The sequence below is a fragment of the Chinchilla lanigera genome, unplaced genomic scaffold (assembly GCF_000276665.1).
Source record: "Chinchilla lanigera isolate Chin_1 unplaced genomic scaffold, ChiLan1.0 scaffold00068, whole genome shotgun sequence".
Taxonomy (NCBI): Eukaryota; Metazoa; Chordata; class Mammalia; order Rodentia; family Chinchillidae; genus Chinchilla; species Chinchilla lanigera.
In genome coordinates this window covers 9,676,680-9,694,008 of record NW_004955469.1, presented here as the reverse complement: position 1 = coordinate 9,694,008, position 17,329 = coordinate 9,676,680, and the positions used below count along the sequence as shown (strand labels likewise).

The window sequence follows — 17,329 nt, the reverse complement described above, 5'->3', positions numbered from 1 at the left end:
AGGAGCCGCGGGCAGCCCAGGCTGACGGCTGAGCCGAGCCCCGGGAGGGCGCAGGGCCGCCTCCAGGTGAGGAGCTGCCCGGGGCTGCGGTGTGGCTGGAGCTGCAGGCGCGACGAAGGGCTGGGCTGCGCCCCACCGAGCTCCGCCCGATCTGCCATCGACGACCTCCGTGCGCGGACCCCGGACAAGCCAGACCCCCCAGTCAGAACAGCCCGAGGGCTGAGGAAGTGTTGCCGACCGCGGGAGGCCTGCGACGCGCAATAGCTAACCGCGGGCGGCGATCCCGCATCTCAGATGAGGGCCTATGCTTCAAATAATTGGCGAAATTTAGTATAAAACGTATAATAGTAATATTGCATCAGTGCTAAATTTATTGAAGTTGATCACTGAAATGTGGTTATATTTTTCTCCGGATAAAGGGCATGTCTGCAACTTATGATCCAAATGGTTCTGAAATAGTAACAATAATTTGTACATTATAACTCTTCAAATGGCTAAGCGTACAGACAGTGTGACCCAATGATTCCATTCCTTAGATAAACACTCGAGACATGAAGACATATGTCCACAACGAAAATTATACACAAATGTTCCTAGCACCAGGTGTGACGGTGCATGCCTGTAATCCCAGTGCTCTGGGAGGCTTAGGCAGGAGAATCACAAGTTCTAGGCAATTTTGTGACCTAGCAAGACCCTGTCTCAAAAACAAAACAAACTTTAAAAGGGAGTAGGAATGTAGCTCAGTGTAAAGGCCCTAGGTTCAACCCCCAGTACAAAAAGAAAGGAAAAGAAAGAAAAAAAGAAAGAGTGGTTCTTAGCAGCAGTATTCAAAACAGTCAAATGTAGAAGCAACACAAATGTCCATACTGATAAACAGACAATTAAAATGTGACCTGTTCATATACTAGCTTATTTTTTGTTTTTTGTTTTTTTTTTTTTGTGGTTTTTCTCCGGTACCGGGAACCGAACTCATGACCTTGCGCTTGCCAGGCAGGCGCTTTTTGCCTCTGAGCTAAATCCCCAGCCCCTATACTGGCTTGTTTTGCAGCTATAAAAAAAAGAATGAGTCAGGTGTGGTAGCACATGCCTGTAATCCCAGCTCTCAGGAAGCTGAGGCAGGAGGATCACCATGAGATCCAGGCCAGCCTGGGCTATCCTGTGAGTTCAAAGCCAGCCTGGACTAGGTAATGGGACCCTATCTCAAAGAAGAAAAAAAAATACAGGCTACAATATGGATGACTCCTAAGAACATTATACTAAGTAAAAGAAAAGTCACAAAAAAATCATATGATTCCATTTATGTGCAATTTCCAGAACATGCAAATCTGCAGAGACTAAAAGTAGATTAGTGGTTACTTAGGGGAAGGTGAATGAAGGTCAGGGAAGTGATAACGAAGGGCAGAGTTTCTTCCCTGAAGTGATGAAAATGTTCTAAAATTAACTGTGGTGATGGGTGCAATATCTGTGACTATCGGAAAAACCCCTGGATTGTATGCTGTACTGGGCAAGTTCTGTGATATGTGATCCTTATCTCCATAACACCATTACCAAATACTCGTGCGTACACACGTGGCGCCAGAGACAGAGAGGCACAAAGCACAAAGGTGGACTATCAGTGACAGTTAAGCCTGGCAGAAGGCTATTTGGAAACGCATTATACCATTCTTGTGTCTGTCCTGAGTTTGAAATTATTTCAAAATTTAAAAGTTGATTTTTAAAAAGAGAAAAAGCGTCAAACACAGTGGTGCATACCTGTAATCCCAACTATTTGGGAAGCCGAGGCAGGAAGATTGCAAGTTCAAGGCCAGCCTATGTATTGATACGTACAGAGCTGGCTAGGATAATACTTTGCCCCCTCAGTTGGCTTTATGCAATGCAAATAGGTCTAGCCGAGGCGCTGATGTGTATGTAGCCTTTGAAGCAATGCGTCCTATAGTTTCCAACTACTAAGCGTGAGCTGGGCTGAGAGATGCTGCACTGTCAGCTGAGACTGAGGCTCAAGAGCCTGTAACGTCTCAGGCCATGAAGGCCAGACATCAAAGCTGAAGCACTGAGCAGGAACACAAGACACTTCCTCAAACTTGTGTGTTACGCAGATTCCTCCAAACTTAGAGGCTACCTGTTCTCGGAATCTGGTACTCTCTTTGCAAACTTCTCTCTGCAGATTGCAGAGGTGCCATCGTGCCTCCTACCTAGCCCAGCTCACAGCACTCAGTACTTCCCTCCATTCTCACAGTCACTCGTCCAGCCCGGAGCCACTTCCCTCTTCACAAATTACTAAAAACCTGGGTTTGGCCCTGGGTCGAGGCCTTTGCTCTGGTTAGCCATTGTTCCGACTGGACTTAGGACCCCTTTGGCTCCCCACAGCTACAGATATGTGTTTGTCTCTTTATTCTCACCGTGGGTTGCACTGGAAGTGGTAGACTGGAATTTCCTTACTGGAATTCCAATCACTTTTCCCTGGGATTATAAATGTGGACTCTAGACCGAGATGAGGCCAGAGCTGACTTCCTTTATTTTTTATTTTTTTTTTTTAGTTTTTTCTCTGGTACCCGGAATCGAACTCACGACCTTCCGCTTGCCAGGCAGGCGCTTTGCCGCTGAGCTAAATCCCCAGCCCCCTGACTTCCTTTAATAACAGTCAATCTAAGTTGTTGGGAAGATGAAGTGCATTTACAACCACGTAACATGCTCCGAGCAAAGAACATCTGACACACGGCAGGCACTAAGTACACTTTTCCACCTACCACCACCTTAGTCCTCTTTTGCAGCAACTTAATGACTTTAACCCAAGAAAGAGCAATATAGAGCAGGGTGGGATGTGCAGGGCCTGGGGATCAGAGGAGCAGGCTGTGTGCCAGCTGGAGCGGGGAGCCTCCTGCAGCCAAACGCTGAGCTTTAGGAGAGGTCAAGAAGCAGCCTTATTGCCAACCACTTCCAGGGCCCGGCCTGACATCTGTCCCTGCCCGTCAGGAAAGCATCCCCAGGGCTGGCTGGGGGCCCACGCAGCTGCCTCCTCTCTAAGGAGAAAGCTGTGATGGGAATCCTTTTCTTTGGGGAGGAAATGGGCAGGGAATGACATTTGTGTCCTCACCAGTATGCAAATCATCTGATGAGGCAAATGATCATACAGGAAAACACATCCTGTTCCCTCCAGAACATTTCCCCTGATGTCTGGAACCAGTCCGGGTGGCCAGGGTCAGAGTGGCTGTTTGGGGAGCCCACTCTGGAGAAGGAGTGCTATAGGTGTGGCGGCCCTGAGCTCTGCAGCTGGAAGGGAGCTTCCCGGCAAGTCTTCTCCCAGCCTCTCTCAGTCACTGATTGAGGTAGTTCTGGCCTCTGGAGCTCACTCAGCCCCTAAGCAAAAGGACTAGTCCTTTCCTCCCTGGGTGTGAGGTTCCTGACCTATCAAATGGAAGGGTCAAATTAAATCAAAGGTTTAGAACTTAGGAGATACCCAGCCTTAAGTCACAAATGGGTTCAGGGCCTTGCTGCTGCCCCTCAGTTATAGGAAAAATTCTATGTGTGTGTCTTTTGGGGGAGCTGTGAGATGTTGTATCAGTTCACCGGGGGAGCTATTGACCCAGGCAAAGTTTGGCTGACTTCTGTGGTCCCTTGTGCTGGATGCTGGGTAGATGGAAGTTTCTGGAGGACAAAGATAATCTTGGGGGGTGGCATTTGGTGTTTTGAGACTGGGTCTTGCTAGGTTGCCCAGGCTGACCTCAAACTCACAGTCCTCCAGCCTCAGCTTCTCCAGTGCTGGGATTACAGTCGTGCACCACCACAAGGGACTAGGATCTATTTTACAACATCAGCACACTCTAGATACTCAGCAAATATTTGTTCAAAAAGTAAATATGTGTTTCACAAATTGATGACACTCACATTCATAAATCAATGGGTAAGGAACTCTGCAAGGGGGAGGTGGATGCTGAGGCGGGGTCTCAGTGGGATGAAACTAACAACAGGGCTGGGGCATCAGGCAGTGGGGAGCAAAGGCAGGTGCAGCCCGAGAGCTCATCCTGGACTCTGCTCTGTGCAGGGGCTGCGGCTCAAGGTTCCACTCTGTGCCAGGCACATGGGCCTCTGGCTCACCTGGGTTCCCTGTGGGACCCTCGGCAAGCCAAACCCAGCCCAAGTTTTAGCCACGAAATCAGGATGCTGGTAGCAATTAAAATTCTCAAATTTCTTTAGCTGAGTGTGGTGGTGCACTCCTATAGTCCCAGCACTCAGGAGGCTAAGGCAGGAGGATCACCACAAGTTCAAGGTCAGCCTGAGCTACACAGTGAGTTCAGGCCAGCCTAAACCACATAAGGAGATCCTGTTTTAAAAAACAAACAAAAAAACCAAAATAAACCTCAAATTTCTCCAACCAGAAAACCCCTCAGACCCTGGAGAATGTGGCCTGGTCTCCATCGGCCACCAGGCTGTTGTGGGAGTGGAAATAAAAGCAGGGCGTTGAGGCCTGGGGTGGAACTCAGTGGAGCGCTGGCGCTGGTGGGAAAGAATCCTTTCTTGCTGGCCTGGCGCTGGCATGAGAGGCGCTGGGGCATCCAGCACCCAGCATGTGCACGGCTCTGGGTTTGATCCCCAGCAAAACAAAAAATTAAATTAAATTAAATTAAAAATTAAAACAAAAAGCAGGAACTCAGTCTGCTCCACATCCAGGCCTCCTCTGGCTCTTGTCAGCACCGGTAGCCCCAGCCCTTTGAGCATCAGGCTTACTTGGACTCGGCTGAACTCTGTCACCTTGAGCAATTCTGAGCTCCTCCTCTCTCCTCATGCCTTCTCCTCTGGTTTCTACACAGCCCTTCCTGGCCTGGAAATGCCTTCTTTGGACCTGAGGAAATGCTTATGATTTCATGCAGGGTGGAAAGAAAAAAGAAGGAAAGATATGAAAGTGTGTATCTATCATACAGTCTCAATCTCCAAATATAACACTTGTAAAAAAATACATACACAAATATAACACTTTGGTTTTTTATTTTGTTTTGTTTGTTTTGGGTGGTTTTGGGGTTTGTTGTTGTTGTTGTTGGATTATGTTTTTTGTTTTTGTTTTTGTTTTTTGGCAGTGCTGGGGATTGAACCCAGGACCTTGGGCATGTGCCATGCAAATGCTCCACCACTGAGCTAAACCTCGCAGCCCAAATATAGTGCTTAATGTTGCTCAATCTTAAGGTCATTCTGTTTCTCCCCTTCTGCCATAAAGGGGATGTGCTCAGGTGAAAGGTATTCTGAGAATTCAGTAACAGAGGAGGCACGGGGGCTGGGGGCACCAGCACGGCAAGGAGACCTGAGGGAGGCTGACCACACCGTGCAGAACACAGAAGCCCTTCGGCTGGCACAACCTGGACCTGGCTAAAGAAACTCATGCAGCCACCAGGGAAGACCAGCCAGGAGGCCCGGCCTTTTGAGGGAAAGCCAGGCCACTGGAAGGAGTGGGTGGGTGGGTGCAGGATGAGAGAGACCTCGTTCTCTTGGAAAGGGATGACAAGGGCTGAGCTCCAGCTCGGGGCTGGGGACTGAGCCTTCCATTCCTGGAGACCGGGGCGGACCCGCTACTTCCCAGGCAGAGGCCAGCGCACAGGAGGTGCTGGGATGAGAAGGTAAGCAGTCCTGGTCGGCCTTCCCTGGGCCCACCTCGGCAGGCTGGATGCAGCTGGGAAGTCAAGGCTGGACGGAACTGCCGCCTCTCACTTCTGAAGGGAGATCGGGATGCCATTTCCCTCCTCACCCTCTGTAGGCTGCCTCTTGCCTCACTTATTTCCAGAGCCCCAAGGCCTCCGTCCAGCAAAAATATTCAGCCTTTCAGCACCTCTTTCCCAGACCCCTCTCTATCCTGGGCTTTCCTGGCCTCTAGCTCTCTGTGGTTCATCCGCTTATACCTCCCTTGCCTCCTCCACAGCCCCCTCACAGATGCTGCCTTCCCTGCTGTGACCCCACCCCAAGGCTCAGTCCTCCAACTCTGGTGAACTCCCTCGAAAAGTTAGCCCTCTGGTGTTTTGACTGATGCTTCTACTACTACACGAGGGCTCAGGCGGGGCCGTGTGCACTCCAGGGTAAGGGACAGACCTTTTATTTTATTTTATTTTATTTTATTTTATTTTTTTAAACAGACATCCATTTATGAAATAGGATAGGAACATTACAAACTTTACACAGTTATGGATAGATTAGTAGGAAAATATCAGTGGCTGCTGTAATACGTGGTGGTATCTTCAATATGGTTTCTCAGGAAGACAGAGATATGCAAGAGGGACCTATTAAGTAGTTACAGCCTAAGGGTTGTCAAAAATAGCATATTACCTCCTCACCAGTGACTCCTTTCACTGAGGTATGATGGCTGGAAGGAAGGCCAGGATTGAAAAGAAGGACCGAGAGACTTGCACCTGTGTCTAGCAACAGGCTGTTTTCTTGTTCCTCCATAGTCATGATTACCCAGGGCTCCTCGATGGAGATGACGGTCGGGACAGACCTTTTAAAATGACATCCTCAGGAGCGCGCTGGGCTGTCCCTGGCCCTACTCGAGCACCGTCTTTGGGATGAGTTCCAGCTGGTGGCCTGACTTCTTCCTTCCTCTCCTCAGCCCCTGCTGCGGGCACTGAGGAAGGGTTTGTCTTTGTCAGTTCTGTCCATCTGCAGAGTATTATTAGAATAACCATAGTCTAGAGCAGTGTGTATCCATTCAACTGACATCCATTAAGCTGAGCACCTGGCCTCTTCCCAGAACTTTCCTGGACTGGTGTGATCCAGCCTGCACAGAACAAATCCTTATCCTTTTTTTTTTTGCCTTTTTGAGACAGAGTCTCGCTATGCAGTTCAGGCTGGCCTTGAGCTCACTTTGTAGCCCAGGCTGGTCTTGAACTCCCAAGGATCCTCCTGCCTCAGCCTCCCGAGAGCTGGGATTACAGGGGTGCACCACCACATCCGGCCTCTTATCTTTATACGTGTTGAATATCCCCTGTCTGGAATACTTGGGACCAGAAGGGTTTCAGATTTCAAAAGGATTTTTGTTTTGTTTGAAATATTTGAATAATATTTGAAATATGTGTATAATGACATGTTTTAGGATTGGGACCCAGGTCAAAACACAGAATTCATCTATATTTCATATGCACCTTTTTTTTTTTTTTGTCTTTTTGAGGCAGGGTCTCATTGTGCAGTTCAGACTGGCCTTGAGCTTGCTTTGTAGCCCAGGCTGGTCTCGAACTCACAATGATCCTCCTGCTTCAGCCTCCCAAGTGCTGGAATTACAGGGATGCACCATGACACTTGGCAAAGTAATTTTTTTTGTTGTTTTTTTTCCGGTACTGGGAATGGAACTCACGACCTTGCACTTGCCACACAGGCGCTGTGCAGCTGAGCTAAATCCCTAACCCCTTCATATGCACCATTTTTAAGCACATAGCTTGCAGGTAATTTTGTACACTATTTTTTCATAATTTTATGCATGAAATAAAGTTTGTGTAGGTGGAACTATTAGACATCAAGGCATCACTCTCTCACCCACCCACATGGACAACCTGTCATGTGCTTCAGAGTTGGGAGCAATTCAGATTTAAAATTTTTGCACTAGGGATGTTCAACCTGCATCACAATGGGAATTTATTCAAGAAGGTATTTCAGCCCTGGATGACACATACATGAACTCCTGAAGATGATGATGCCCAAGTGCTTTCATTACAAAGATTTATTCTTAGCCATGCATGGTGGGCCAAGCCTGTAATTCCAGCAATGAGAGTTTGAGCCTAGCCTGGGCAACTTAGCAACTAGCAGGACTCTGTCTCAAAATACAAAATAGAAAAAGACAGGGATGCATCTCAGAGTGAAGACCCTGAGTTCAATCCCCCATACCACTGAAAATAATAATAATAATGATATATATTATTGTTGTTTGGTCTGCCTAGAACAGCACCTCCTTTCTTGGTGGAACTGCTTCACCACCCAAACATGTCGTTATAGAAGAAGCTGAAGGGGTGCACAAGCGTGAGACTGTATCCCAGTTGGAGCCAGTCACCAACTCCTAGGGGTCCCTTAGCCACATTGATTGGGCTAAGAATAGTCATATGACCCAAAATAACCAATCAGAATGTTCCCACACTGTTTTCCTTTTCAATTCCTAAAATTAACTTTAAATGAGTGATTATACATTGATATGTTATCATTGAAAAAATTCAAACCTAATAGTATCTTATGGTCCCAACCCTTAATTGTTAACCTCTCCAAAGGTAACCAAGATTTAGGCTTTTTTCTATGCATTTGAATGCATTTAGAAATACACATTACAAGCATACATATACAAATACCAATTATTTCTTTTTTTTTCTTTTTTTTTTGTCTTTTTGAGATAGGGTCTCACTATGCAGTTCAGGCTGAACTTGAGCACACTTTGTAGCCCAGGCTGGCCTCAAACTCACAGCGATCTTCCTGCCTCAGCCTCCCAAGTGCTGGGATTACAGGCATGCGCCACCACGCCCTAAAAATACCTATTATTTCAAGGGGTTTTTGTTTGTTTTTATGCTTGAATGAGGCCACATTGTATGTGTGTCATTCTGCAAATTACTTTTCTCATTCACCAAAATGTCTTGGGGATTTATATTAGTACATACTTCATTCTTTTGAGTAGTTTCCACATTCACAGAGTATGCAACATGTCAAGATTTGAATATGGACATTGAGATTATTCTAATTTTGCACTATAAACAATATTTCAAGGAACATCCTCAAATATGTTTCCTTAGGCCCATGTGTGAGGCCAACTGGTCTGAATTTGGAGACATGGCATCAACAAATCAATAGAATTCACATTTAAAATCAGAATAGATATTGTTAACCCCCCTCCAGCATGGCTGGGACCAGCTACCCTCCCTCTTGCAGTGTGTCAGAGCATGATGGTCTCCATCTTCCCATTTCTTCACCAATCCTTGAGAAGAACACAGTTTACCACTCTTGAAATCCAATGCCTCTTCTAATTGGAATTGGTGGGAAAGAGTTCCTTCTTGCTGGCTTGGCGCTGGCCTCAGAGGTGCTGGAGGAACCGGCACCCAGAGGGCAGCTGAGTTTTGAGTATGTGTCCTGTGTCCACTCCCTAACCCAGCTGTCCATCCCTGCTGTCTCCTCGGGGAACTTATGAAAAACCAACACCTTCTTCTTTAGGACTCAGGTTAATGGCAGCTGTGTTTATGTTACTTTCAGCCAAAAGATTGAACTGATTCAAATGTATTTTAAAAAGAACCAGTTTCAATCATCCTTGTCCAGAGCTCACACTGATTCTCACTATTCTTCTCTCTCCTTCTTCTCCTCTCTTGGTTCACACACCCCTCGCCCCATGGACCATATTCAGCGGGGCTTAGAGTACCCCTGAGGTCCTTCTCTGGGAGGAAAGGAAGGGCAGAGCAGGGAACCAAGCCGCTGGGAATAGCAGATGGAATGAGCAGTTATTAGACTTCCTGGTGGACTCTTCCAGAGTGAACGCAATCTTAGAACTCAGTTTTACTGCCTAGGCCTTGTCAGAGTTGGGTTCAGACAGGCCAACTGAGAGACAGACAGACAGACAGAGACACACAGAGAGAAATAGAGACAGAGATAGAGACAGAGAGAGACACACAGAGAGACAGAGAGATACAGACAGCGAGAGATTGAGGTAGAGAGAGAAATAGAGACAGAGAAAGAGATAGAGAGAGAGAGAATAAAAAGACATATTGGAAGACTTTGCCCTCCCTTTTTGTTTTTAATTCTCATACCCCCCTAACACTGAGTGAAAACTCATTTTGTCAAAAATTCACATAGCAGTTTCTGCTTCTTAGAGACAGATACAACATAAACATGTAAACACAGGCTGTTAGTGTTCTTTTGCAATAGTGTGTATATTGTTTTATTTTATTAACAAAAGAGTAAAAACAAGGCACTAAGTTAGAGCAAGGCAGAAGTGGGGAGTATGGCTCAAGCTTTACCTGAGGGGCGTTATCAGCTCCCTCAGGTAAGAATCTCTCGCCCAATCCTCTGGTGACCACCATGCTAGAGGTTTTGAGTGCAGCCCTTCTCAGATGTGAGCTCATCTTGCAGCAGAATAATACTGAGAAGTAGAAATGGGATGCAGACAGCAAGCCTTATTTCAGAAAGGCATGACCCTGGAAGAAGAGCCTGTGTCCTTTTGGAGAGGAAACTTCCGCTCTAAATGAGAAAAGCACGGGACGGGGGGGCGCTGCTGGAGGAAGGAGACCTCATGACAGCTGCCTGGCCAAGAGAGCTTGGGAGAAGGGTCTTCTGCAGCGAGACAAGCCAGGCTATGGGAAGAGCCATGGCCTCATGGTGACCCAGTACCTCTTTGGTAAACCTAAGCTTCTGCTGCCATATTTGGTGGAAAAGGACTTCTGGAAGTGGCCAAGGGGCTGAGATTTACATTAATTGGCTAGGGTCAAAACAGTGACCTCACAAGCAAGAGGGCTGTCTGTGTGCACCTGTCTGCACGTGCATGTCGTTTTCCTCACTCTTATCTCTGCAAGATCTACAATGCTGGCTGGCACATAGTAGAAGCTCAGGAAATGTGTGTGGAATGACTATATACAGCCCCACACCTGCAGTTTCTGCCCTACACACTTCCTCTCCCTTCACAAAGTCGACTTTGACATTCGCAGAGGCCCTGCTGTGGCTACCAGCCCTGGTAGCTCAGCACTAAAATCTTGAGCCCCTGCTGAGAAGCTGGGAGTCCTGGGCTTTGTCATCTTTCTCTTCATTACTTCCATGTCCTTCCACATCTGCAACACACCCAGCTCCTTGTCCTGCTGCCCTGGCAAGTCCACATCAAGAGCCCCCTGCCTGTAGGCCAGGTGTGATATACCGTCTCTGTAATCCCAGCCTTCTGGGAGGCTGAGGCAGGTAGATTGGAAGTTCAAGTGTAGTATGGGCCATTTAGCAGTCGGGGAAACACTTTCTCAAAATAAAAACTAAAAGAGAGCTGGGGGTGTAACTCAGTTTGAAGGCCCTGAGTTCAGTCCCCACTACCATAAAAAGAAAAAAATCCCACTGCCCATTCCATGTCTGGGATAGGTAGAGATAGATGTACCAGTGAGAGTGGCCACCAGCTTCTCTCCTGTCTGGGCTTCAGATGTGTCAGCCTGGTTCTAACAGCAGGGCTTTGGGCCTGCCTCCTACAATGGAAAGGGCCAGGGGATGCTCTGCCTCGAGCATCCCCTGGCCCTCAGATAGGATCCAGTGAGGCTCCATCCAGTCAGCCCCAATGTGTGTGAGCTCCTTGAACTCCATAGAGCCCAGGCTGCTGAGGTGCTGCTAGTTGGTAACAGCAAGTCTCTGAACAAACAAGCACCAGGCAACCCAAGACCTCTACTGCACAGCCGAGGGCAGAGCTCAGCTCCATCCCCTCCACAGCCCACCAGCCCAGCCCCTCAGGACAAGCTCTGGCTCACTGAGGGCTCAGATTGCTGGCCTACCTAGAGGACATGGATGTGACCCCTTGGCAGATGCTGCTGGCCAGAGGAGGAAAGCTCTGGTCCCCTCCTTTGTTAGGTTACATGATCAGAGTGGCAGCTTCCTTCCATCCAGGAACAGAGACATTGGCATGTGGAAGCCAGAGTAGCTTGAGTTAGACGACTGCTAGGTGGAACCAGACACTAGAGAGCCAGCAGGAACAGGCCATGACCATGCGACTCCAAGCCCATTTGGGGTCTCCGGGCAGGTGTGACATGAGGACACTGATTCATCCCAGGGTTCCTCTAGATCATGATGGTCAACCTTTTAGAAACTGCGTGCACAAATGCAACCGAAACCCACTTATTATCACAAAGTGCCAATGCTGCCATTAAACCTGAACACTGAGGTTTTAGTACAGGAAAAACAACTCATACATGGACATCTTTTTGTCTTAAAAGAAACATACAATAACACACATGCCATAGGGTCACCACCACTCCTCCAGATGCAGCAATTCCCCAAGGCCTTGGTTCGCAGGGATAGTGAGGCATAGAAAGTAGGTTGTCAAATTATAAATATATGACAGACACAGTGAGATATCAATTTCAAGTAAGTATAAGATACTTTTAAAATACAAGCATGTCCTGTGGAATATTTGGGATATACTTACACAAAAGGTATGTTGGTTTTTCTGAAACTCAAGTTTATCTAGGTGTCTGGCCTTGCCGCCTCCACAATCCTTCAAAGCTAAAAAAGTTGGGGAGCCCAGCCCCTTCCCAGAGCCCAAAGCTGCCACACCCTACTAGAGATTCCGAGAACCCATGGAGGCCCCTTCCTGGCTGCCTGCCGGGCCATGTCCCAGTTCCTGGGTGTGTTGACCTATGCATCCCAGTCCTGGTGGGAGGGAGGAAAGAGGACAGTGACAGAGGGCAGAACCAGGGGTCCCTTGGGTCTTTTCACCGTGAACCTCTGTGAGGTGAGAATCACAGCCTCGTCCCCATCAAAGCAGATCATAGGTGGCCAGGTGCTCTGCCATTACAGTGTGCTCCCCTGAGAAGGGTACTGTCACAGGGGCTGTGCCTGCCCTGCTCAGATCTTCAGAGTTGGTGTCCATTGTGAAACCCCTCTTCCTTGAGTCACCTCGCCTGCCGATTGGCTGGAGTCACACCTATGTGTGACCAGCAGCACCTTTAGTGCTCCAGCCCCCTTCACAATACAATAAATACATACAATATTCAGGGACGATAGCTGCAGACCCCTGTCATCTACTGCCTGCTGCACACTGGCCCAGGAGCTCCTGTTTCTCCTCCTGAAGACCTGCAGGCACTGTTCTTCCCTGCTGTTCCTCTGCTGTGGCTCACAGGCCATCCTCTCTGGCTCTTACCTAGACTCTGGGGACAGCCCCCAGTGGCCTGCCCCATCCCTGCCCACACTACACCAGGGATGAGCTTCTCAAAGCCAAATCTCTCCCCTGCTTACGATCCCTCCATGGCTCCCCTTCATCTTGGGATAAAGTCAGAACATCTCATCTGTCTTCTACTCCCGCACAGCCATCTTTCCTGTCATGCCACAGATGGGTCCACCCTGTCCCTCTTTCCCAACCCACTGGCCAATGAATGCCTGCCAGCCCCCAAGCCACTCCGCCCTTGTGTGCCATCCTCTGCGCCTTGCTGCCCTTCAGGAATCCTGATAATGGTTCCTTTGCCTCCTGGAGTCTCCAGGTCTTTCCCTGCAACATGGTGGTATGCCCCGCCCTGCCAGCTTCTCGGGGTTTCAGAAAGAATCAAATGAGAAAAGAGATATAAAAAAGTTTTAGGGAGAGGTGAAGAACAGGATGACAAGTGGCCTGGAAGAGCCTCACGAGGCCCTTCCTAAGCTTACCTCAGGTGCCTGCTGGCAGCTCTACAGACGAGCATGTGAGGAACCAGGGAAATGGCAGTTTGAGCAGCAGTGGGAAATGATTAAGGGAGCACCCAGAATCTACCCCTGAGGTCGGACTTTGCATGGGAAGCCCTGGGGACGGAGGCAGGGGGGTGATGGGGCGAGCAGCGGGGGCCTTTGGTCCCTTCCTTCCAGCTCAGACAAGTGAGTCATCTGGAGCAGCTGGCCCCATCTCACCCTCCTCCATGCCCGGCTGAGCTCAATGGCCCAGAGGACGGAGCCGCAGCACAGTGCGTGAGTCAGAGAGCTGAGTCACAGCCCACTCAGCCCCTTTCAGGGCTCTGACGGAGGCTGCACCGGGAGAGCGATTCCTTCGGCCCCGCTTCCTCTCTCCCCTCCCGCTCTCCTCCACAGCCACACCTCTGACTGCGAGACTCACTGACTTCACAGGTCCACTGAAAGCCTACTGCACCCCCTGTGCAATGCGCCGTCTTCACTCTCACACTTCGTAACCCACTCAGTCACCCATTCATTCCTTGTTCTGATCCTGGAATAAAACCCCAGCCCTCACCATCAAGGATCTCTCCACCTAGCCGAGGAAAGTTTCCATCCATGTCCTACCACTGCTGGGAGTGGGTGAGGGGCAGCCACGGGAGAGCCACCCACGCCACTGGAATCAAAGGTGCCATTCAGGGAATGAGGGAGCCAGACTGGGACATAGCCCTCCAAGTGAGGATGAGCCAGGAAGTCACTGCCTAAACCTCCAGCTTGGGACCCTCTATTTCCCAGTGGGGACACAGCCTAAATAAAGGCTGTGTCTCTGCAGAGCCAACAACATTCTGTTTTCTTTTTTTTTGGTACTGGGAATCGAACTCTGGGATTCCCAGTACCAAAACTGGGAATCGCAACTTGCACTTGCTAGCATTCTGTTTTCTTCTTTGAATGAATGTGTGTGGATACTTTGATACATGTAGGCAGCATCTAAACTAACAGCCAAAGAACACACATTCTAGTCCTAGCTGTTCATATTCAGTGTGATAACCAAATTTTAGGTTTTTTGTATTTTTTAATAAATAGCATCTTGGGCTGGGAGTGTAGCTCAGTAGCAATTGCTTCCTAGCATGTGCAAAACATTGGGTTCAATCTCCAGTACTGCAGGCAGGAAGACAGAGGGAGGGAGACAGAGACAGAGACAGAGACATGAAGTCTTGCTGTGCTGTTGAGGTTGGTCTAAAACTCCTGAGCTCAAATGATACTCCTACCTCAGCCTCGTGAGTAGCTAGGATTACAAACATGCATCACCAAACCTGGCTTAAATGTTGGCTTTCAGTTAGCGGCAGTCATTTGAATATTAAAAAATATATAGTACTACCAGTGGGATGATTTAGAAGCCATCGAATTTTAGTCTCTGTGTGTATGTGTGTGTGTATGTTTGTGGTACTGGCCTTTTTATTTTTTATTTTTTTTTTTTATTTTTTTGGTTTTTCTCCGGTACCGGGAACCGAACTCATGACCTTGCGCTTGCCAGGCAGACGCTTTGCCGCTGAGCTAAATCCCCAGCCCCTGGCCTTTTTATTTTGAGGTAGCTAAATTTTTATTTTTATTTTGAGGATCGCTAAATTACTAAGCGATCCAGGCTGGCCTTGAACTCAAAATCCTTCCGTCTCAACCTCTCACAGTTGCTAGGATTATGAGTGTATGACATTATACCCAGCAACTATTTTACTTTAGAAGTAGAAACTAAAGTTGGGTGTCGTGGAACATGCTTGTGATCTCAACCCTGGGGAGACTGAGGCAGGAAGATTCCAAAGAGTTTGAGGCCAACCTGGGCTACATAATGAGTTCAAGGACAGACTGCACTACAAAGCAAGACCCTGTGTCCCAAGAAAACAAAAACAAAACAAAAAAAGAAGTAGAAACTCAGATCCAGACAGAAGAAAGGAAGCAGAGTCATTTGATAATTTCTATCTTCAACCTTTTGACAAATACATTTTACTACAAAAATAACCTACATTGCTGGACATGTTGGAGCACACCTGTAATCCCAGCACTTGGGAGGCTGAGGCAGGAGGCTCACCATGAGTTCAAGGTCAGCCTGGGCTACATAAGTAAGTTCAAGGCTAGCCTATACTACTAGTGAGACCCTGTCTCAACAAAACAAAACAAAACAAAAAAGCTATATTACAGACAAGAATGAAAAAGAAAAACCACAGCTGGGTGTGGTGGTAATGCCTGTAATCCTAGCACTCTGGGAGACTGAGGCAGGAGGATCACAAGTTCAAGCCCAGCTGGGCACATAGCAATTTAGTGAGACACTGTCTCAAAAAAAAAAAGAGCTGGGGATGTAGTTCAGTTCAGTGTAAAGTACCTGGGTTCAGTCCCCGGTACCACAAAAACAAAACAAAACAAAAATACATTAATCCCAACATACTTATATAGTCACTGATATTGTTTTGCTATTATTTCTTTTTTTTTTTTTTTTTTTTTTTTTGGTACCGGGAATTGAACTCACGACCTTGCGCTTGCCAGGCAGGAGCTGTGCCGCTGAGCTAAATCCCCAGCCCCTGCTATTATTTCTTTATAATTTCTCTTTGCACAATTGTAATCACACAGTATATATGTTTGCGGGTTGATTTTTTCATTTGACTTTATGTTCTAAGGATTTCCTTCACATTGTTAGAGACTTCAAACCATCATTTTAAATGGTTCTATATTATTCCAGCAAGGGGAGGGTCTTCATCTTTTATGATTTATTTAACCATTCTCTTATTGAAGGATATTTAAGTTATTCCAAAATTTTGGCTATCAAGATGTTACATATTGCTTTTGCATTTATTTATCTCCTTGGGACAGACTCTCATCAATGAAATTGATATAAGGTAATAAATGTGAACACTGAACATTTTTAAGTCATTCAATATATGTTAACAAATTGCTTTAAAGCTATACTAATTCAACTGTCACCAGAAATAGAAGAGCCTACCTTCACTGAGTGGTAAGGTTGAGACAAATTAATAACTTGTCCATTTTAATGTATGACCCAAATGTTTATGTTCATACCTTCTGAGCCACCAGTTCCGCTGCCGGAGTTATAGTAATAACCGTTTGCCAGGTATTCCTTGACATGTACTAGGGCGTCACTGGGGAACATGAAGAGGACATTGGGTACTTTAAAAAGTGTGTGTTGAAGTCTGTGAAGAGGGAGATTACGGAGAAGGGCATCTACTTTTTTCTTCATGTATTTTTGTGTCAATTAATACTTCACAGTGAGGATGTATTACTTTGTTGTAGTTAGCAAAATGATGAAGATATTTCTACTTTGGAGGAAAAAGTTCTGCAAGAAGCAGCACTTGGTTTTCATCTGCACTTCGTGGGCTGGTTAAGTGCATCAGAATCAGCTCCAAGCCTCAGATGACCTTGAGTTTTCTGTCAGATGGTGATGACATTAATGTCACAGGGTTATTATAGCACTTATTTGAGACAATTCCCGTAAACTCTGTAGCTTGTAGCTTTGCACTTTGGACACACTGATACATGTTAGTTTTAAATCCTGACATTTCTCTTAGTTTGTGGAATCTCTTCTCCCCTACAATAACCTTAGGCACTGTTTCCAATAACATCCAGCCTCCAGGGAACGGAGCTTGTGTGCCGCCACATTAGCCACCTATCTCTCTGTGAGTGTCAGGCGAATCCTAAGCCACTAACCACAGAGCAACGACACAAAGGCAGGAGGCTGGAGGAGGCGCGAAGGCCCCCGTGTGTGTGTGTGTGTGTGTGTGTGTGTGTGTGTGTGTGTGTGTGTGTGTGTAGCACACTCAGGCACAAATGAACGCCCATTCCATTCCAGATGGCTCCGAGAATGCGCAGCATCTGAAACGAGCAAAAATGGGAGAGCTTGTTTTCTGTAGAGCAACAGCTGGGGGTGGGGGGAGACCCCCAGAGAAGTAAAAATAAGAATGTGGGATTTTTTTAAAAACTGAAATTTCCAAGCATATGTAATGCTTCACACTTATTTTCA

General features: G+C 47.2%; 1 long non-coding RNA gene across 2 annotated transcripts in view; it reads right to left on the bottom strand.

The window, feature by feature from the left end:
* LOC106150241 overlaps window positions 1-13,863 on the bottom strand; it is a 34,632-nt gene extending 20,769 nt beyond the window's left edge. For both annotated transcript variants that reach the window (XR_001236953.1, XR_001236954.1), the window contains exon 1: window positions 13,312-13,863. This is a non-coding gene — a long non-coding RNA (uncharacterized LOC106150241). The remainder of the gene's footprint in view (window positions 1-13,311) is intronic.
* Window positions 13,864-17,329: the final 3,466 nt, after the last annotated feature.